Genomic DNA, 23,141 nt, shown 5'->3' with positions numbered 1-23,141 from the left:
AAAGTTTGGGGTGCCTGGGTGGCTCAGTCAGTTGAGCCTCCGACTGCGGCTCAGGTCACGATCTCCCGGTTTGTGAGTTCGAGCCCTACGTCAGGCTCTGTGCTGACAGCTCAGAGCCTGGAGCGTGTTTCAGATTCTGTGTCTCCCTCTCTCTGCCCCTTCCCCATTCATGCTCTGTCTCTCTCTGTCTCTCAAAGATGAATAAACGTTAAAAAAAATTTTTTTAATAAAAAAAAAGTTTTTATATAGTTAATTTTACTTACTAGCTTTTTACTAAAATGTGTCCTGCCTGTGCCAACAGCCCACATCATCTTAGAGATCATTTTATTGAAGTTTCTTCATTGGCCACCCTAGGTGTGTTATTCTTCCTCTCAACTCTGCCTCCCACACCTAGTTATTTGCATTTACTTTGAAGAACATTTAAAAGTTCTAGCAGCACACCCTCCCACATGTGACCACTAAGAAAGGAGGATCTCCAGAAAAGTCTCCAAAAAGAGGAAAGCAGCAATGGCTCAGCCCAGGTAACAACTGTAGCCCTAGCCAACACCTTGATTTCAGCCCAGCAAATACCTGAGCAGAGAATCCAGCCATCTGAACTATCAAAAGTGTGAGATAATCAACCTGGGTTGGTGTAAACCACAAACTTTCTGGTAATTTGTTACCCTGCAATAGAAAACTGACATATGCCAGGCACAACAACTTTTCCTTCACCTTGGAAGAGGTAACTTAAAATGTCCTAAATGACTAGGACCTTAGAAAACTGAAATGGAGACATATGGGCAGATTCCAATGAAGCTGGGTAGCTGGAACACCTATATTCTTTTTTTGTTTTAAGTTTGTTTGTTTGTTTGTTTGTTTGTTTATTTTTGAGAGAGACAGAGAACATAAGCAGGGGAGAGGCAGAGAGAGAAAGGGAGACACAGAATCCAAAACAGGCTCCAAGCTCTGAGCTGTCAGCACAGAGCCCGATGTGGGGCTTGAACCCAGGAATCACGAGATCATGACCTGAGCTGAAGTCGGACACTTAACCAATTGAGTCACCCAGGTGCCCCAGGAACACCTATATATTCTGTTGAGCCTTCTTTGCCAAGAGAAGCAGTTCTTCCAACTCTGCTTAAAGAGGTTATAGTTTCCCTCTGCCTGAAGAACTTTCCTGGCATACTGCAGAGGAGGTGTCTAGAGGCTGAAGGGGGTTGGAACTTTGAGCTGCAGCCTCAGACACAAAGACAATAGCTTACAAAAACTGTTTAACCAGCTCCCACAATTGAATAAGGTCAAATCTTTGTTACGTGTGTGTGTGTGTGTGTGTGTGTGTGTGTGTGTGTGTGTCCTGGTGTTTCTGCTTCTCTGGTTGAATCCATAGTGATGAAGGAGAGGTCATTGTCACTAATTCCATGTTCAAGGTATATTCTCTTTGCCCCAGGTCCTAGTATCCTCCTAGTTTACCTTCCTCAAAGTGTTATTACCTACATCTCTGGAAGAGGCAAAATCATACCTATATTCCTCAATTTGGCTCAAGAGGTTCAGGACATATCAGGCTATCTTAATAAAATCACCATGACTTATCATCAACCCATTGTTTATATATAAAAAAAGAATGATGTGAGAAAACTTATAAGATTTTTGCTTCAAAAACTATAATTTTTTCAAAAGTGTTACCTTGATATTTCTCTTTATTCTGTGGGGGGTTTTTTGTTTAAGGAATGTGAAAAATCTAAAAAAAAAAGATATCCTTTTGGTTTATATGCAAGAGAAAGAAAAATAAACTGGCTGTAGCAATCAGGCTTCAATAAGTGAAACAGAGCCACTAGCATATTATGGGAATAAGAGATTTATTAGAGGAAATAGACCACACACTAATGTGGGAGCAGCTGAGAAAGTGAAAGTCAAAGGACTTGAGAGTCACTAACTAGTTCTCGAAAAGCACTGGCATGAGTGGGTAAGTTGGAGCTTGCACGGAAATCTGAGAGGCAACTGCACCCAGCTGCTTCAGGGATCGTGAAGGGGGAAGATGTTCCCTCTGTAGAGCTAACAGCCTGCTTTGGGTGAGCAGGTCCAGCAGTTGGAAACCGGACAGTATGGAGGAGAACAAGAATCAGGTGGGACCCAGGGCACCTCTGCGTCTGTCTGTCTCACCAGGATGGCCTACTGAAAATAATGGTCTTTGCTTCTCTTCAAATTTCCAAATCTCTTGGAAGTTCCTCTTTGACCAACTCTCACTGAAAACTGGACACAGATGAGGACTCTGGGAAATGTAATTCCTAGCTTAACAAGAAGGCACAGCATCATCCAGCACACTAGCTAGGAAAAAAGAGGAACTTATTGAACCTAGGGTTCCTCAAAGAACTGAAGACAGGAATGAGATTAGGTCTCAGGAATACTTGAAAACAGGAACTCAAACACCATCACTTCTCTCAGTGTCTTGTCTCCCTTGTGGCACCTCCTTCCCTGCTTCTTTATCTGCTTCTCCACAGACTGACTTGTCCTGCAGGAAACCCGTGCCAACTGCTGACAACTCCTGAGTTTTATTTCTTACTGTTTCTTCAAATGTATTAACTGGAGAGACTCTCCTAGCTCTATCTCTTGGTGCCTCATCCAAGACATGCTGGGAAAGGACTCATTGGCCAGTGGACTGGGTCATGTTATAATATCGCTGCTCCTGCTTTACCATGTGGATGGAGAAGGAAGAAGTTTCCAGAGGAAAGTAGAGTATTTTGAGCAAAACAGCTCACAGGTATCCACTGCATGGGGAAGTACTTATAATATAACAGGCTCTATGCTAAGAGCTTTGCACATGTTATCTCATTTAATGCTCACGTCAACCCTCTGAGGTTGCTTTCCTTCTTGTTTCCATCTTACAGATAAGGAAATTGAGGCTCAGAGAGATTATATCTTATGAAAAGTCCTAGAACTCATAAGTTGTAAGATTGGTCTGCACTCCAAATACCACACCAGTGGCTTCCAATGTGTCAAGGAGCCCCAGTAGCTTTATTTGAATGTCATTATGTGATGGGCTTTCCCCCAAGACTGCATTTCAACAAAACTTACCATTTGTTTAACGTTCTTAAAAACCACTATGCCATATTGTACTACCTTCCTTTCCCATTTCACAAGTAGCAGAGACACAAAATGAGGACCTACAATACACATCTAAAGAAAAGTTCTGACTCTTGGTACAGAGTTCTTTTTCCTATTCCACATAGCTTCTGCACTCTTGATCATCCACTGCAGTAAATACAATAAAAGCTACTTTTAATTTCTTGTAGCAAGAGAAAAGCTGTGTTCACTCTCAAGTTCATTTAGTTTAGCATAATCAAAATAAAACCCACACTTGATATAATCACATAAATTGCTACTGACACTACTTCAGACTCAAGAACCTTCTAATGCAGATAAATATCAAAGCAAAATGGAACAATAGCTTGAAAGTTCATTGTTTGTTTTCCTTCCAGTATTTCATTATCAACAATAACTAATAAATATTGAGCATGCTATTATAAAATACTTACCAGGCATAATAGAAAAAATTGAGTGTGTAAAACACAGCCCTAGCCCTTTTTTTATTTAAATTCCAGTTAGTTAACACAGTGTAATATTAATTTCAGGTGTACAATATAGTGATTCATCACTTCTATACAACAGCTGGTGCTCATCACAACAAGTGCACTCTTTAATCCCATCCCCCCACCTACCTCCCCTCTGGTAACTATTAATTTGTTCTCTATAGTGAAGAGTCTGTTTCTTGGTTTGCCTCTCTCCCCCTCTTTTTTACCTTTTGCCCGTTTGTTTTGTTTCTTAAATTCCACATATGGTATTTGTCCTTCTCTGATTGACTTATTTCACTTAGCATAATACTCTCTAGCTCCATCCATATTGTTGCAAATGGCAAGACTTCATTCAAATGGCTGAGTAATATTCTATTGTGTATGTGTGTGTAGATAGATAGATAGATACACAGATAGATAGACCACATCTTCTTTATCCATTCATCAATTAATAGATACTTGGGCTATTTCCATTTCCATTTCCATAATTTGGCTACTGTAGATAATGCTACTACAAACATCGGGGTGCATGTATCCCTTGAATTAGTACTTTTGTATTCTTTGGGTAAATACCTGGTAGTGTTAATTGCTGAATCATAGGGTAATTCTATTTTTAACTTTTTGAGGAACCTCCACACCGTCTTCCAGAATGGCTGCACCAGTTTGCATTTCTGCCAACAGAGCAAGAGGGTCCTCCTTTTTCCACATCCTCGCCAACACCTGTTGTTTCCTTGGTGTTGTTGATTTTAGCCATTCTGACTGGTGTGAAGTGATACCTCATTGTGGTTTGGATTCATATTTACCTGATGATGAGTGATTTGAGCATCTTTTCATGTGTCTGTTGGCCATCTGTACATATCCTTTGGAAAAATATCTATTCATGTCTTGCACCCATTGTTTTTTGATTATTCATTTTTAGGGTGTTGGGTTTTATAAATTCTTTATATATTTTGGGTACTAACCCTTTATTAGATATGTCATTTACAAATGTCTTCTCCCATTCTGTAGGTTGCCTTTTAGCTTTGTTGATTGTTTTTCTTCACTGTGCAGAAGCTCTTTATTTTTACGAAGTCCCAAAAGTTTATTTTTGTTTTTGTTTCCCTTACCTCAGGAGACATATCTAGAAAGAAGATGCTACAGTCAATGTCAAAGAGGTTACTGCCAGTGTTCTCCCCTGGCATTTTTGTGGTTTCATTCTCTATCAAAATACCAAGAGCAGTTTTCACAGAACTAGAACAAATCCTAAAATTTGTATGGAACCACAGAAGACCCTGAATAGCCAAAGAACCTTGAAAAAGAAAATCGAAGCTGGAGGCATCACAATTCCAGACTTCAACTTGTATTATAAAGCTATAGTGATCAAAACAGTATGGTACTGACACACAGATTAATGGAACAGAATAGAAAACCCAGAAATGAACCCACAATTATATGGTCAATTAATCTTCAAGAAAGCAGGAAAGAATATCCAACGGGAAAAAGACAGTCTCTTCAACATATGGTGTTGGGAAAACTGAACAATAGCATGCAAGAGAATGAAACTGAACGACATTCTTACAGCATACACAAAAATACATTCAAAATGGATTAAAGATCTAAAAGTCCTAGCCTTATAATTTGGTTGAGTGGATAGAACACAAACATGGAATATAATCAACTATTTATGGTAGCCTTCTAACCACTAATGAGTGATACGGAATAGGGAGTAACACTGAAGCCTGGAACAGTCAGAAAAGGTACCTCAGGAGAGATAGGGGTTGAAAGCTTGGACTTTAACACTTATTCCTACAATTCATTCATTCATTCATTCAATATTTATTGAGTTGAGCATCATGCTTAATACATGTAAGAGTAAATGGGCAATGGTATTTAGGCTGGAAAGAGGTATGAGAGAATCAGAAGAGACATTATTCCACTATCAATAGTACAATTGAAATGTGTACTCTTCACTCTCTCACCCACCAGGCACTTGTTGAGTATGTCTTGCCTTCTGAGTGCTGTGCTAGATCCCTCTTTAAATGAAGTAAAAGATAGCCCATCACTGTCTACAAAGATACAGAAAACATTTAAATAATAAGATAATTCTTTGTAAGAATAAGTGCCCAAATAGGCCTTGTTGAGGACAACTAGGACTGTAGCACAGAGTAGGCTCAAAGAAATGGGACAAGGAAAACAGTATGCACCATTCAGCTACTTACCATTCAGCTACTTGGAAGGGGCACAGCCAGTCACCCCATGGTTGTGCTCCAGAAAAAAGACATGGATCCTCTGCCACCTTGTATATTTATGGAAGTGATGAAAGGGGCAGGAATTATTCAACTGATTTGAGAAATTCAGTCTAGCTAGTACAAGAAACACCGTTTCGTGGAATGTTAATTTGCATATCAGCACCAGTTTCAAAAGAGACCTTGAAATTTATATCCCTCCTTGCTCAGCCAACTTATTGCTAGGCAGGGTTAACGTCCTTATCCAGGTGAGAAACAGTCCATCTTCTCAGCACTGTAGGAAATCAGAGTAAGGTGGGATGGGAAGATAGATCCACAGATAGGACTTGAATAGGTAAGAAGAAAGGGGATTGGGCATGGCATTCTAAACAAGGGGCTAGCACAGGTGAAGGTGCAGAGACAGAAGGCAGGATGCCATGTTCCCCATAGTAATTCAAGTGCTTAGTTTAGTGGCAATTAATAATAGGTAAATATTTGTTGGCTGACTGAAAGATATTTAGGAAATCTGCAAGCCTAACACATCCCAAACTTAGCCCATAAAATAAGTGCAAAGTCTTGGGATACATTCAAAGCCACAAGAAAAAAATAGCAACAACTTTACCAGATTTACTGGTACATTAATTTAAGTTAAAACATATATGTAGATATATTTGTTTCAATTTTCCACATTATATAGGAGCATATGTGTGTGTGTACATATATATATATACATATATACATATATACACATACACATATATAACTAGATTGCAAAGTTTCAATAAATTCTTCAAACAAAACATGAGACTAAAAAAAAGAATGAAATCTTGCAATTTGCAACAACATGGATGGAGCTAGAGAGTATTATGCGAAACAAAATAAGTCATCCAGAGAAAGATAAATACCATATGATTTCACTCATATGTTGAACTTAAGAAACAAAACAAACAAGCAAAGGGAAAGGGAGAGAGAAGAAACCAAGAAACAGACATAACTAAAGAGAACAGACTGATGGTTACCAGAGGGGAGGTGGATGGAAGGACATGGGTGAAATAGGTGATGGGGATTAAGGAGGGCACTTGTTGTGATGAGCACCAGGTGTTGTATGCAAGTGTTGAATCACTCTATTGTACACCTGAAACTAATACTACACTACATTAACTAACTGGAATTTAAATAAAAACTTAAAAACATAAAATGAGAGAAACTTCTTCCTTGTGGTAACTTCAGGTACTATCTTAGACCCCTGGGAAACATATGTTAACTCTTCTACACTATTAGGGGTACTGTATGGAAAAGCTGGAGAAGCATGAGTAATGGGTTCCTGTTAAGCAAAAGTAAAAGAAAAATGTGATGAAAATATCAGCAAAGAGGTCAGTTGTAAGACTCCTAACCTTTTCTGGAAGAAAGAGTTGTTAGTTAAGACTAAGAACATCTTTTTCTTTAAATCAGAGGTAAACTGGATTATGTAGCCTCCACAGTAATTATTATTATTATATGTATGTATATAACATATACCATATATAATATGTATTATTATATAATTTTACATATAATACAACTAATTTAAATATAAATACATATAAAATAAATGTTATTGTATTATATATGATAAATGTTATAAATAGAAATACTAGTTTATATCAACAAGCTTCCACAATAAGAAAATGTCTACCTTTATAAACCATCTTAGGGGATGGGGCGCCTGTGTGGCTCAGTCAGTTAAGCGTCCGACTTCAGCTCAGGTCATGATCTCACAATCTGTGAGTTTGAGCCCTGCGTCAGGCTCTGTGCTGATAGCTCAGAGCCCGGAGCCTGCTTCAGATTCTGTGTCTCCCTCTCACTGTGATGCTCCCCTATTCATGCTCTGTTTCTCTCTGTCTCAAAAATAAATAAACATTATAAACCATCTTAGGGGAAAAATAAACAAAAACAAAATGCTGCTATATGTAAGAATTTGTAACTGCACACACATACACTCTCTCAAATTTAAAATAATCCAATTAAGAAACCACAGTCCCCTCTTAAAGCTAAAATTTTTTAAGACCATGAGTGAAGATGACAAAAGTATAGCTAATGAGATATAGGATAATAGTTCATTATTAGAAATTTTAAGGATTATCTATAAGTAGAAAGAAAACTGGACCACCAAGATTCACTTTGGTATATTTTGCATAAAATTTTACTAGTCTTCAAGTTTCAAAATTTGCTCTCACTGCCTTGCTTCACTTCTTTCAGAAAATATATGTTGCACAATTTGGGGCTCCCTGGGTTAACTCGTATGGTCAGTTCAGTGTTGCTGTAAACTTCAGATCTGGATATTGTCCCCCATTTGCTCTTTGGAAAGATGCAGGGCACTTACTTCAGGACACCTGTCCTACTGTATTAGCTTATTAAAATTCTGGTGACAGTGTAGCTGAAAAGTCAAATGGAAAAGAATTTGAAAGTCTCAGCATCTTCCCTTCTGCTGATTTTTTAAAATGATTCTTGAGAAGAATGTTCCTATGCAGAATGACCAGGCTATAGCACCTGGAATCCCATCACTATAAGCCCCTTCATAATCAGTGTAGATGGCCACACAGTGCATGCACCCCATAGTGATGAGAATCAATCATGAAAATGGCTGAAATAATTGGGTCAAATCTACAGCAGGCCAGTTGAGTGGTCACATAAAAATGAGGGCATATTCACAAATCATAACAGATCATACTTTCTGTGGGTAAAATAGGAGTGATGATGGTGAAGTATCAGCCAATTTCCGAAGGACACTAGCAACTAAAATGATGTAAATTATTAATATTTATATAGGTATGGAATAAAAATAAACAACACTGTTTATCATATAAATTTAGGCAGATTTATGTCCCAAACATCTAATTTCCAGCTCATTCTCTCTCATAAAAAAAAAGTTAGCCAGTTACGGAAGCATTGGGGAGGTAGAATATTTTAAGCTGAAGTATTATTTTTAATGTTGTTTCATTATGCTAGGTTGGATTTCTTCCATTTGTCATTCCACATCCATCCTCTGCCCTTCTCTACTGTGTCTGTGCCCTGGGAGGCTAGTTTGTTTGGACTACATCAACAGGCTTCCTTGTCTTCTGGCTTCCAGTTTGGCCAATAGAGGGCATGAATGGAAGATCAAAGAAAGGGAGGAAAGTGAGGTTGAGCATTGTTTCAGCTCCCCTTAATGAAGTCATCCCTCCACAGAAGGTCATAACTCTTTTTAGATGGCCTGTTCCACACAGCCTCTCTGTCTTCAGGTTCCAGCAACTACTTCCTCCCTTTTGCCCTGCTACTGAACCACCCCGACTGGTTTCCACACTCCTTGACAATTATTCAAAATAATTGTCTGATGATAACAACAGGTGTGGCAGTTTCTCTCTACCTTTTGCATACTTTCCTTGATAAACCTGAGACAAGACTCATGGAACACACCTTCAGTATTATCTCAGACCTTCCTCAAGGGCATGTTGGCCTCGCCTCAAGGGTATGTGGCTCCAGGTCTAACAGCTGTCTTGGGGATGGAAAGCAAGTAATTCTGTCAGGTTGACTTAAGCCAGGCCTCTATTCATCAAATGTACAATTTTTTGGTGATACAAATCAAGTATGTCTGGCTATCTAGTTTAATCTTTACTAGGAGACAATTCATTCATAACATTTCTGCTTGCTTTCTATCAGCTTTTGTTCTCAACTACCTTTGCAAGGCTTTCTAAGTCAAACAGCCTTGGAATGTAGAGATAATATCTCCTTTCAGGAAAAGAGCACACTTGTTTCCTGACCAGGATAATAAAGACAAGGTCTCCCTCCAGGGCGAAGGTAGGCAGGTTTGCATGCAGGCCCTTATAAGAGATTGGGGGATTCTAAGTTTGGAGTTCCCCATCTGTGATGCAAACCCACTTCGTTCACAGCATACACTCACACCTTTCCACCTCACTTGTAGGACTTGGAAGGCAAGGGAACCAATGCAGATATGCAACTCACACTGCCTACTGTGCTGTGAGTAGAAAAGTTGTCTCTGTCTCCTTTGTCTCTGACCAAGATACCTCATATCTTCTGGCATCTACAAAACTATGGCAGGCTAATCTGTTAGTCTGCAAACAGGGTAAAAACGTTATACCCTTCACAGCTCTTAACAGTCCAAGGACTCCCACTGTAACGGAACTAACTTTAATTCACTCCTTGATGAGTCACAGAAACTACACCAGGTGGAATTGTCACACAAAGTAAACTTTATCTGCAGCAAAATAACTTTGTGCAATAACTTTGTGGAATAACTTTCAAAGCCATGATTCCTTGAGCAAGGGTGAATGGGTTCCTTTTATTTAGGGTTAGGATGAATATTTACATAGAAGAGCCTATGTCATCATAAGGTGGGCATAGGGTGGCACATGTTCCTTAAGGAAACATGCCTATACATACATATTGTATGTTATGTAAAGGAGGTTTGTGCTCCTCCTTCGATGGAGATTTTGGTCTCATAATGAGGTAAAGGTAACCATTGGTCACTCCATGCTCCATCTGTGCAGGCGTGAGTTAAGGTTAAGTTAAAACTGGTCTGGATGGGGGGCTTCTGGGTGGTTCAGTCGGTTAGGTGTCCAACTTCAGCTCGGGTCATGATCTCATAGTTTGTGAGTCTGAGCCCCTGCTGTCAGCATGGAACTGCTCCGGATCCTCTGTCTGTCTGTCTCTCTCTCTCTCTCTCTCAAAAATGAATAAACATTAAAAAAAAAAAAAAAAAAAAAAAAAAAAAAAAACTGGTCTAGATGGTCTGGGCCCACTTGGGTAGAACTTTGTGTGGGCAGTTGTTATTGCTTGAGGGTAGTTTCCGGTTCCATCACAAGATGCTATGTGCCTCAGGCCTTTGCCTGTATTAAGAGATAAGCTGGAAAGAAGAGCTTAAGGAAAAATGCAGGACAAAGGTCGTGGGTACAAGCAGGTGAGCAGTAAAAGGCAGGACTTGGGGTCTAGCTGGTGACACCGTCTCAGTAAGCAACCGTCCTGAAGCCACGTATTTCTGTATCAGCCCTGCTGCCTTTTATACTAACTGTAATCACTTTTCCTCTGATCATTAAGTACTGCTACTTGGCTTATATCATGTCTGGATCCCCCCTACCCTCAGTGAAATTAGGAAACCTATGTTAAGTGTGCTATTCCTCAGTGGCAGCTACAATTACAGATGATAGCCATGAAAGCATTTTCCAAAGAGGGTGGTATTTATTTTACCAATGTATTTTTCCTGCACCCCTTCTGAGGGAGACAAAGTTAGAGGGTAGGGGACTGAATGGACTGCACATGAAAAATTCACTTTAGCACCCCTAGTCCCAGGGTCTCTAGATTCCTCCCTCTACATTATGCCAAGGGAATTTTTACACCTTGACTTCATCTAGTGTGGCCCCATTGAGTCCAGGCTTTGGTTCTCTAGAATTATTCTAGCTGCTCCAATTAGCAATATTTGTTGAAGGGACCAGAGTGCCAGAGGGTCTTATACCAGCAATGAAATATCGCACCCTGAAAATGACACACACGACTTTTGCTTATAAGCTGTTGGCCAGAACCACATGCCTCCTCCTGTAAGGGGGACAGCTAAGTATAATCTTTCAGGGTGCTGGAGAGAGAGAAGAAAACTGGGTATGTGTCAGCACCACACCAGGTGAGTCAGGGCTGCCACAAGTGATGAAGAGCTACACTATCACAAACTATTTATGCACCCTGACGGACAGCCCACTTGGCTATGCATCCTCTCTCATTTCTCCTGAACCACTACCAGAACCACAGTTCCCGAAATCCTCGACTTGGAGGATTGCAGCAGCTTTGTTTTATGTTAGTTATTTCTTTGCTCCCTCCCAGGAGCCTTTTGCTAGTACAGTTAATTGGTGTCTTCTGGACCTAGTAAAGCCAGGTTGTATAGTTGCTACTTATGTTTTATAATGGAATGCTACTGGGCATGCCCAGCGTTATGGTTCAGTGATCACATAATAGCTGATTTGTGATGGGTGATTTAGGTTGTCCAGTCACTTAAGAGTCCCGAAGTCAGATGCTCAGTTTCCATCAGGACTCAATAACGAGTTATGAACTGCTTTTCAAAATGAAGAACAGTTATAGCATGAACTTCCTCCAAAACCTTGTCTAATCTGGGGCCTGCCATGGTCTCCAGACCCCATCTCTGCTGCCAGGCACACTTCCACTGCCATTAGATCTGCTAGGCTGTAAGGCCCAACAGGCATGTGAGCTTGCTTAGCGGCCTGGACCTGTTACGGAGCTAGTTCTTGTTCTAGGACCCACTGAAAACTGGCAGCTTATGGGTTATCTGCTGCATGCTGCAGCATGCCCAAATGCGGTATAGGTGGTCACCACAATCCGGAAAGCATCATACACTGTGCCTCTTTCTTTGTGGTGGTTGGGGCAAGGTACTGCCACTTATCTCTCTGTAGAAGGTATCACCTAATATGCTCCGAATCACTGGACCCCTTGAAACTTCATCAAAGTGGCAAGGCCCTTAGGAGCACCTGGTAGCTGGGACGGTTAAACATCCAACACTTGATTTTGGCTCATGGTCCATGAGTTTCAGCCCCACTCGTGCTGACAGTGCAGAGCCTGCTTGGGATTCTGTCCCTCTCTCTCCCTGTTTCTCTGCCCCTCCCCTGCTCTCACTCGCTCTCTCAAAATAAATAAATAAATTTTAAAAAGTTGGGGGGCCAAGGCTCTTAACTATCACAGTTTATTGTTCCAGTCAATATACATCTAAAACTACAGCTGCAATTAACATCATAATCTGATTAGGTCTGCAATAATCTATTATTTTTCAAGGCCCTTTAGCCTTTTGCTCTGGTCACATAGAAACATTTTATGCAGATATAATAGGAATCACTATCCCAGCTTCTCTCAAGGTTTTTATGGCAGTGGTAATTTCTAAGTATTGCTTACCAACTGGTGTACTGTGTGGGAAGAGTTCCAGAGCCCTCATTCCGAAGGAAAGGGAACCAGAGAATGGCATTTCGTTAGTTATCAAGTATATGTGTGTGTGGATTCTCACCATATGTTCTACAACTGTAATAATAAACACCATATATTCTATAATTGTAATAAAACACTAGTGCTCTATAGTTCCAACTAGACCCACTGTTAGCTGAATTTGAACCAAGACTTTATCTAAAGCCTGACATCCATAAGCATCTACTTTGGTGGACTTTTGTAGCGTTTTGGGTCTCTGGGGATCAGTGTAAAATTAGCATCAGTATGCAGTAGTTCCCAGAAGTTCTGGATATTTCTCTTTCCTCAGTGCACAGTCCCCTAGGTAAATAGCTACGGGTCACTCTGTGGAAAGCTCTCCACTCTGTGGAGGAAATGCACTGTATACACCTATGGCTGTACTGCAGTGTTCTTTTTCAGAGGCTCTCTTGCCTCCACCTCTGTTGAGGGGCTTCAGATCTACACACTGGCTTAGTTCTGGGCACCTGGTAAGAAGACATGAATCCAGACAGTGATGTCTGGTTAGTTTCTCCCCAGCTGAGCTCAGAGTATTCCTTCTATGTAAAGCAGAACCTGGGTAGGCTGCCCAGTTGTTTCAAAACACACCTATTACTATTTTCTGTTGATTCATTGGACTGACCACACTAAACAGATCTTTGCTGGGATCTACCACCTAGCCTCCACCCCTCTGAAATTCCATTTTCCCACTGTAATCAGGAAATGCAATTTTTGTAGCACTTCCCACTGTCTTCTATGGGTTTCAGGACATAGTCCCACAGAGATGCTCTCTTGTTCCCTTACCCAATGCTTGGTGAAGGAAGTGGCCTCTGGGCTTTCCCAGAGGGCATAGTGGGTTTGGAGAATCAAATCAAGAGGCTGCCACTGCCTCCAGCTTCTTCACAGAACCCCAGAATGCTGCTAGAAGACCACAGCTATGCTGAACACCTCATTCTGCCTTCTGAGTAACAGAGAATCCATTATTGGAGGAACCTAATCACTACAGAACTTTAGCTCCAAAGCGTTTGAGAAATGTACTGTCTAGCTGGGTGGCTATGTCCCTGATCACAAGTCTTCTCCTATGGCAGAAGGGAAGACCAGGCAGATGTGGGAGGATTACCTCCAGGCTGTCATGCTTCACTCTCCTCTACTGGTTTCCTCCCATTAGCATTTAAACATGCTCAAGTCACTGTTGTTTTATTTCATTTTTGGATTAAAAAACAAAACCCTTCCCTCATCTCTATGTCCCCCTGTATTTCCACCTCCTTATTCTATATAGTTCTATATTATGAAAGAATTGTCCTCAAATACTTAGTTTTCGGTGGATGTAAGAAAGTCTGAATTCAGCATAGGAAAGGAAGCTCGAGATGTCAATCTGCAATGTATGAAACTGACAGCTGTGAAGTGACTAAAAGTTGAAGATGATTCCAGTGTCAGGTCATTTACTAAAAACATCAGGTGTGATAGGAAAATAATGGGCCCCAACGATGTCCATGTCCTAATTCTAGAAACTCTGAATATGTTACTTTGCACGGCAAAAGGGATTTTGCAGATGTAATTAAGGACCTTGAGATTATTTTAAATTATGTGGGTAGTATCAATCTAGTCACACGGTCCTTAAAAGTATAAGATGAAGAAAAAAGTGAGGACTCTTGAAAGGAACTCAACCCACTGTTGCTGGCTTTGAAGGCAGAGGAAGAAGACCATGAACCAAGGATGTGGACATCCTCTAGAAGCTATGGACAGCCCTCGGTTGATGGCCAGCAAGGACAGGAGCTCCAGTCCTACAACTTCAAGGAACTGAATTCAGCCAATGACTTGAATGAGCATGGTAAGATATTTTCCCTAGAGCCTCCAGAAAGGAATGTTACCCTGCCAACTCCTGGGTTTTAACTCTTTGAGGTCCATGCCCCCAGAACTGTTAAGATAATATACATTATTTCATCAACTAAATTTGTGGCTGTTTGTTATGGCAACAACAGAAAATAAATCAAACAAGGTATGGGGTGCCTGGGTGGCTCTGTCAGTTAAGCATCTGACTTCAGTTCAGGTCATGAACTCTGTCCTGTCAGCTTAGAGCCTGGAGTCTGCTTCAGATTCTGTGTCTCCCTCTCTCTGTGCCCCTCCCCCACTCATGCTCTGTCTCTCAAAAATAAACATCACAAAAAAAATTTTTTAATAAAAACAATAATAAATCAAACAAGGTACTTTTGCCACACAAGTCTTCCTTCCTGGGGACACTTATTATAAAACCAGAGTCCCTGAGATTAGGGGGAGTTGAAAAATGTTAGTTCCGGGACAACTGCCTGACTCTTATATCCTGACTTGAGAAAAGGTTCTAGGGAGAGTATCAAGCAGGAAGGGAAAAATCAAAACGAGAAAACTGGAAAGCATACATCATAGGATTTGCACAATAGCAGCAAAAAAGTCTAGTTCTACCTCTAAATAGTAAAGATGATACATAAATAAGGACACTGGCCCAAGCCTGGTGGGACTCCATTTAGAACTATGCGTACACAGAATATTGATTGGCTCAACAGTGCAGGAGAGGTATAATTCTCACCCCACCCCCATATCCTACCTATGTAAAAGCACATAGACATGTGCTTTACGTGAGTTCACACAAGCGCAATTCACAGCCTGAAATATATGAGAAAAGTAAGAGTTTTACCTTACTCCATAGAGAGCTCTCCTTACATTTGAAGAAGAAAACTATTCCTCCACAGTAGATTAAAATCCTCCCATGTATTCTCTTTACCTCATGTAATTTGTCAAAGCCTTCTTTCTATAGGGATCACCATAGTCTACATCTTAATGTACAAATGAATGACATATTGATTCTTGTTTAAATCCTAAAAGAATTTCTCAATATAAAAACATTTTCTTTTCCCATATTTTTACAATGCACAGAATATTCTTCCTAACCAGAAATACCTTCTCTCCCAAATCTTTTGAATTATCTAGTCTTGAGTCTGTTACTTAACATTAAGGTTTTTCACATTTCTTTCAGACTATAACTTGATATTTCAGAAGTGTCACTTAAATCAGCCTGAAAAGAAAACATCCATGGAGGTAAGAGAAAAAACAACTTTCCTACCAGACAGAGCTACTGGAAAGTTAATCTAGTGAGTAATAATTTATAGAAAAGGTAATTTATTATTTACTGTGCAAGTTGTTGGCACCATTCACAGCACCTTCTTCACTTGAGTGACAAAGGCCAACATATACAACTAAGGATTATCAGGTGGCTTAAGATACTTTATCACCTTTCTTGTGAGAAAACTAAAGAACCCTACAGTCATTAATCCAGTAATTCTAGTAACACACTTTTGAAGATGAGGGCAAATGTTCTATTCACTTAAGTATTTATTTCTGTAGTTTAAACACAGAGCCTTTATAAGGAAAACCCAACATAAAAGTTAATGTACTAAAGGAAGAAACGTGAATCAAGAATGTAAAAATTAAATCTGTAACCAAAGAAAGCCATCAGAAATTATTGTTAGGCAAGCCCTGGAAATGTGGGAAGTTGTAATTGGGATAAAATAAGAAACAAGGCCAAGGACAAAGGCAAATCCAAATCAGAAACCCAGGTAGAAGATCCTAGGACTGTAATTCCCAAACTGTGTGCTCAGGGGCATAGGACTCTGGAGTGAACTCACAAGGCACCATGAGATATTTTAAATGTTTCAGAGAAACACAGAGACGTTTGTGAGACATCATATGAATGTCTATGATTAGGTTGTTCAGACTTAATTACTTAATAAATGGAACTCTACAGTATTTCTTAGGCTCGAGACACTATGAAAAAAGTCCAACAATGCTATGAAACAAGAAAGTTTGGGAATCTCTGCCTTAAGGACATACCAGGGTTCAAAAGACATAGCCTGCCTAGAGGAGAACCAGAAAGGTAGATCAGGGGCGCCTGGGTGGCTCAGTCCATTAAGTGTCCGTCTTAGGCCCAGGTCATGTTCTCGCGGTCTGTGAATTCAAGCCCCACATCTGGCTCTGTGCTGACAGCTCAGAGCCTGGAGCCTGCTTCAGATTCTGTGTCTTCCTCTCTCTCTGCCCCTCCCCTATTCGCTCTCCGTCTCTGTCTCTCTCTCAAAAATAAATAAACATTAAAAAAAAGAAAGAAAAGAAAAGAAAAGTAGATCAAAAGTAAAAAGGACAGCGCCTCAAGCCTCTGCATGCCTCCTTATACATGGTAGGGCCTTTCACTCTACTGTAGCTTTAAAGAAAGGAACCTTGTACCCTATTACTCTGAATTTACTGCAGCATCCCTTCAAAATCAATGAATCTTGCTTGTAAATCAGTGAATCTTACTCTTAGTAACAAAACCAAAACCGTTATTTTTCATTGTTGGTTGGGGACCAAACAACTAAAGTTCCCCAAATATTTAGTATGAGAAAGTCTACTAAAATTTAAATACTTCTCTAGTGAAGAAATGAATGAACTTTAAGATTCATTCAGCAATAATAGTCCATTATAGAAAATTTACTCTAAATTAGGGGTTGGCAAACTTTTTCCATAAAAAGTCAGATAGTATTTTTAAATATTCTTTTCTTTTTTCTTTTTCTTTCTTTTACAACTCTAAAAATGTAAGAGCTAACTGAAAGCAGTGGGTATGTTCACATTGTTGTCAACCAATCTCCAGACCTATTACATTTTGCAAAACTGAAATTCTCCATCCACTGAACATAATAATTCCCCATTTCCCCTTGTATACCCGTGTGCATCGCAGCACTGGACACCATTAGGGGATAGAAAGTCAAAAGGTCAAAGTACACACACCAATGTTCACAACAGCAATATTCACAACAAGCAAAGGTGGAAACCCAAATGTCCGTTGACAGGTGAATGGATAAACAAAATGTAGTCTATACAGCCTTAAACATGAAAGAAATTCTGATAACATGAATGGACTTTAAAAATCATTATGCTAAGTGAAATATACCAGATGTAAAAAGGACAAATATTGTATGAATCCACTTACATGAGTACCTGGAATGAATTCATATAGACAGAAAGTAGGATAGTGATTACCAGGAACTGGGGGAAAAGGGGAAATGAGCAATGTGTTAAACAGATACAAAGTTTCAGTTTGGGATGATGAAAAAATTCTAGATATGGATAGCAGTGACAGTTTCATAATAAGATGAATGTACATAATGCCCTGAACTGTACATTTAAAATGGTTAAATAGTAAATTTTATGTTATTTTACCACAATAAAAAAAATGTAAAAACATTTCTTAGCTTCATGAGCCATATGGAAATAGACTGGAGACCGTAATTGGGTTGCAGGCCACAGTTTGCTCTGAATCATAAGACCCACTAAACAAAATGAACAAAATGACATGAAATACTTAGAAGTTTTTTTGAAGTCATTGTAATTCATTTTTATTAACATGAACATGTTAAACAGATTTTCACATTTAATATATTTGTTACACTTAACAAATTATAAGTGTACCCAGTAACTTGTAAGTGTAGCCAGTAAATGTTTGAGAGAAGTCTCTTTAAGATGAAGTCAACTGATGCCACATTGGGGCACCTGCGTGGCTCAGTTAAGTGTCCAACTCTTGATTTCAGCTCAGGTCATGATCTCACGGTTAGTGAGATAGAACCCAGAGTTGGGATCTGGCTGACAGCTGGGAGCCTGCTTGGGATTTCCTCTCTCCTCCTCTCTCTCTGCCTCTCCCCCACTTATGCTTGCTTTTGTTCTCTCTCTCTAAATAAATAAATAAGCATTGGAAAAAAAAAAAAGACGAGATCAAAATGTATATAAGGACATATAGACATACACATAGAAATCAGGTATTACATGTAATATGTACAGCTTTACCTGTTATAGATGTAGGGAGGTATAGAGGAGATAGAAATAAATAAATAAATAAACCACGGTGTCTTTAACAAAGCTTAAAACGTAGCCTGAACAATGTGGTAGGTAAAGCTGAAACTTAATGAGCAAAAAATACTCAAAGTTCAGATTTCAAGTTGGATATTACAGCTAGTTCCACTTATATTTTCTTCCCCATTCATTTGGTACATAGTAGACCATTTTCCCTCCCATTTAGGGGAGAAGAGAAAATGGTACATTACAAAATCAAGCATAATGTAAAGACCTGCTCATATCCCTTCCCTACATTTGCAACACTCTTTCATTGGTTAGCATAATCTCAAATTCTGAAGGCAACATACTCCTAAAAAAGAAAACCCTAGACACCTTATGAAGGCTCAAAGTCAGCTCTAGGCAAAAAAAGAAAAAAAAAAGAAAAAAAAAATCACTCTAAGCAAGAAGCCTTCTTCCAAAAGATAGAGTGCACATAAATATGGAGACAAGAGACATGGTTTCAGTTATCTACTCACTGGAAAAGATGTGTAACAACCCTACACAGAGAAGTAAAATAATCATTTTTATTATGCTTATGAATTCTTTTTAAGACTTTAACTTTATTGTTTTTTCAGAGCAGTTTTAGATTTAAAACAAAATTGAAAGATACAGATAATTCCTATATAACCCTTAGCCCCTCCACACATGCATAGCCTCCCCATTACCAGTATTGTCCACCAGCATTGTACATTTTTTATCAAGGATGAATCTACACTGACACATCAAAGTCATCCAAAATCCACAGCTTACCTTAGGGTTCGTTCTTGGTGTTACACATTCTATGGATTTGGACAAAAGCATAATGACATACATTCATTAACATTATAGAGTATTTTCATTGCTCTAAAAATCCTCTATACTCTGTTTATTCATCTCTCCCTTGTCCCCGTCTGGGAGCCATTGACTTTTTTTTTTACTGTCTCCATAGTTTGTCTTTTCCAGAATGTCACATATTTGGAATCACAGTGTATAGCCTTTTCAGCTTAGTAGTATTCATTTAAGGTTCCTCCGTGTCTTTTCATAGCATGGTAACTCAATTCGTTTTAGTGCTAAATAATATTCTGTAGTCTGAATGTACCATTGTGTATTAATCCATTTATTTAATGAAAAACATCTTGGTTGCTTCTAAGTTTTGGCAATTATGCATAAAGGTGCTATAAACATCAATGTGCAGGTTTCTGTGTGGACATAAGGTTTCACCTCCTTTGGGTAAATAGTAAAGAGTTCAATTGCTGGATCACATGGTAAGAGTATATTTCATTTTATAAGAAACTTCCAAACTATCTTCCAAAGTGGCTGTACCATTTTGTGTTCCCACCAGCAATGTATGAGAATTCCTTTTGCTTCACATCTTCACTAGCATTTGGTGTTGTCAATTTCTAGATTTAGGCCATTCTAAGAGATGTGTAGTGGTAAGTCATTTTTTTTTTCCACTTTGCATTTCCCTGATGGCATATGATGTGGCTCATCTTAGCATATACTTATTTTACATCTGTATATCTTCTTTAGTGAGGTCTGTAAAGGTGTTGGCCCATTTTTTAAATGAACTTTTGTTTTCTTATTGTTGAGTTTTAACAGTTCTTTAAACATTTTGGATAACAGTCCTTTATCAGATGTATTTTTTTTTGCAAATATTCCTCCCAGTCTGTGTCTTGTTTTCCATTCTCTTAAAATTGTGGATTCTTCAGGTCAGGAATTAGGACAAGACAGAGCAGGAAAGGCTCACTTTGGTCCACAAGTCTAGGTCCTCAGCTGGGAAGGCTGAAAAGGCTGAAGGGTAACTAAATGGCTGAGAGCTGGAATCTGCTTCTCCATTCTCATATCTGGCACCTAGGCTAACTGGAGGGCTGGGCTCAGCTATGACCGTCAATCAGAGTACATTCAAGGGGTCTCCCTATTGCCCTGGGCTTTTCACAGCACATGGGACTCAGGTAGTCAGACTTCTTACATGATGGCTGAGAGCTGCAAAAGCAAGGGTTTCAACAGACTGCATGGCCTTTTATGACCTAGCCTCTGAAGTCACATATGGTGACTATGATCACTTTCTCTATATTCTCTTGTATAAATCAATCATAAGCCCATCCAGATTTAAGAGGAGAAGACACAAAGTATACCTTTTCATGGGAAGGACATCAAAGAAGTCATAGCCATATTTTAAAACCATCAAGGGCATATTTGTATAGAGAGATGTGAAGACACATACCAAAAGGTTGACAGCAGTGCCCACCTCCCACGTTCCCTCAAAGTGAATTTTATTAACTTATTATTTTAAGTCAGACTAACACAAACATATTCTCCTTGGATGGCAAAATTCCATCTACCTATTTTCATGTAATACAGTAACAAACAGAAACTTCATTTCATCTATATAAACTGCATCAAGAATGAATAATGTCTTACTTTGGGGCCTAGTACCATCTGCCAGTTACAACCACTTCTTATCTTCCAAACACCATCAAGCTCAGATCCACCCCCAGGCTTAGACTAAGTCATATCCAGAAAGAATACAGAGAATACATATAGCAGATAAAGTAAGTAGACTAGAATCACACCAGCATTATGATTGCTGAAATTGGTGGCCATTCTCTATCTCAGTAATTGTTAGACTTTAGGATCTCGTGGACCAAGAAAAATTTCAGAAATAAAATAAACCAAATGGGAGCAAATAAAGTTAGCAACAAATATTTCTTCAAAGAAAATTATTTAGAAAATAACTACTCTATAACTGTCATTGGATAAAAGAAATAGAATGAACAATTTCAATATAATGCACAATCCTTAAGAGTAAGTTTAACTAAATGAAAAACTCACTATATTTTTTTCTTATTTCTCTGCTGATCTGTAGCAACTTCACCATAGATGAACCCCAGTTCACAAACTGGTGTGCAAAACTACTTGTCCATCTGACATTCTGGTCTCTTCCATCTCTTACTTTATTCTGATAGTTCTACAACTTTAGCTTGCTCCTAGGAAAGACAGACAAATAAGTAATTAAAACACAACATGAATGCCATAAGGATACAGGGAACAAAATCAAGAAAGTTTTCACAAATTAGGTTGAAAAAGGTTTGCCCCTGGGAAAGAATGAGGAAGACTATTAAAGGTGGCAATGACTGTGACTGAAAGCATAGAGACAATCTACGTATGCAGTATATCCAAGGAAGATACATTGTGAATCAAAAAAGTAAGTAGTGGTTATACTTGATTGTAGAGCAAGGGTTACTTTTCTCTTCTATATTCTTCTAGTTTCTGAAATTTAACACTGGAATATGCATAAATTTAATGATCAGGAAATACACAATTATTTTGATTTTGTAGATTACCCTTAGGAAGAAGAAACAAAAGGTCTATTTCCCTTTGAGAAAGCAGTTTGTATTAAAAGAGGCCAGGTTGGAAAATGGAGATGTTAAAGACTGGAGTATGGATGCAGAAGAGCAGCTCTAGACTTTGGCCAGGGCAGATGACACTGGGGAAGATAACATTCCCTCAATGCCTCTGTTAGAATTCTAGGCTAGGTGTACTCAGACTGAGGCCTTCTTGTCCACAGTCATGAGTCAGAAACTCTCAGGTAGCAGGTGTGTCTGAAAGACAAATGCTTAGCAGTGCCTTTGGAATCAAGAGACCAAAGTTGGAATTTCAGCTCTACCACTAACTAGCTCAATGAACAAAGGCAAATTACTTAACCACTTGAAACTTTTTTTTTTCATCTGTAACATGGAGAACTGCCTACTTTTGTGGATTTAGATTAACTGATATAATGTAGGTGAAGAATTTAGTACAATGCCTGCCCCTCAGAACATGAGAATTATAATAGAGGACACATTTGTATATCTAATTGAGAATTTAGATATTTGTTTGCTTTGTTGGTTTTAAAAGGCTTTAAGATCCTATTTGCCATTTGTTGTATAGGTTTAGCTAAAAGCTGTCAGTTGGAACGTCAAAACCTTTTGAAACTTAAATGTATGAGTTTTTCACACGAGTTCTAAATGCGGAAAGGATATTCAGTATTTGCAGTTGCTTCTAAAATTCAGCTACCTTTAGAATTTTCTGCAAAATCCAGAAATAATTAAGTAGCCCTCCCGTAGTTTCTAGCAACTGATAGAAAACTAGGAGGACGCTTTCCATTCTTCTCTTATTCCACCCGCTCCCCTGTCCACTCACAGAGAGAACCGGAAATTTCTATGCAAATAAATGGCTCAGTTATAAGGTCTTACCCAGTCTTTCTTAATGCTGGAATACAGTCAGCAGAAGAACATAGCAGGTGTCCCTCAAGTGTTCTCCATCAATTCTTACAGCTTCCAGAATCCTGTTCACGGGCCTTTGGGGCAACCAGTACCAACTCCAACAATTCTAACCATCTCCTCTCCTACCAACCTCCTAACCTTGCTACGCCTCTCTACAGCCCCTCCCCCCGCAAATGACCAATCAGAGAGTGTAAAGTGAGGCGGATGGGGCGGGCCCAGTTTGGAGCTGTCGACGAATCAGCAACCTCAGACGGCGGGGGCGGAAACGGAAGCCCTGGGTTGGCTTTGGG

General features: G+C 39.3%; 1 long non-coding RNA gene across 2 annotated transcripts in view; it reads right to left on the bottom strand.

Annotated features, from left to right (window-relative positions):
- The window catches only part of LOC128314445 (uncharacterized), a 94,467-nt gene extending 71,347 nt beyond the window's left edge, over positions 1–23,120 (bottom strand). For both annotated transcript variants that reach the window (XR_008296083.1, XR_008296082.1), the window contains exons 1-2: positions 22,822–23,120; positions 21,419–21,573 (exon numbers count right to left, since the gene is read on the bottom strand). This is a non-coding gene — a long non-coding RNA (uncharacterized LOC128314445). The remainder of the gene's footprint in view (positions 1–21,418; positions 21,574–22,821) is intronic.
- Between the last annotated feature and the right edge of the window lie 21 nt (positions 23,121–23,141).

The sequence above is a fragment of the Acinonyx jubatus genome, chromosome B1 (assembly GCF_027475565.1).
Source record: "Acinonyx jubatus isolate Ajub_Pintada_27869175 chromosome B1, VMU_Ajub_asm_v1.0, whole genome shotgun sequence".
In the NCBI taxonomy this organism is placed as follows: Eukaryota; Metazoa; Chordata; class Mammalia; order Carnivora; family Felidae; genus Acinonyx; species Acinonyx jubatus.
This window is presented reverse-complemented; position numbering and strand designations above follow the sequence as displayed.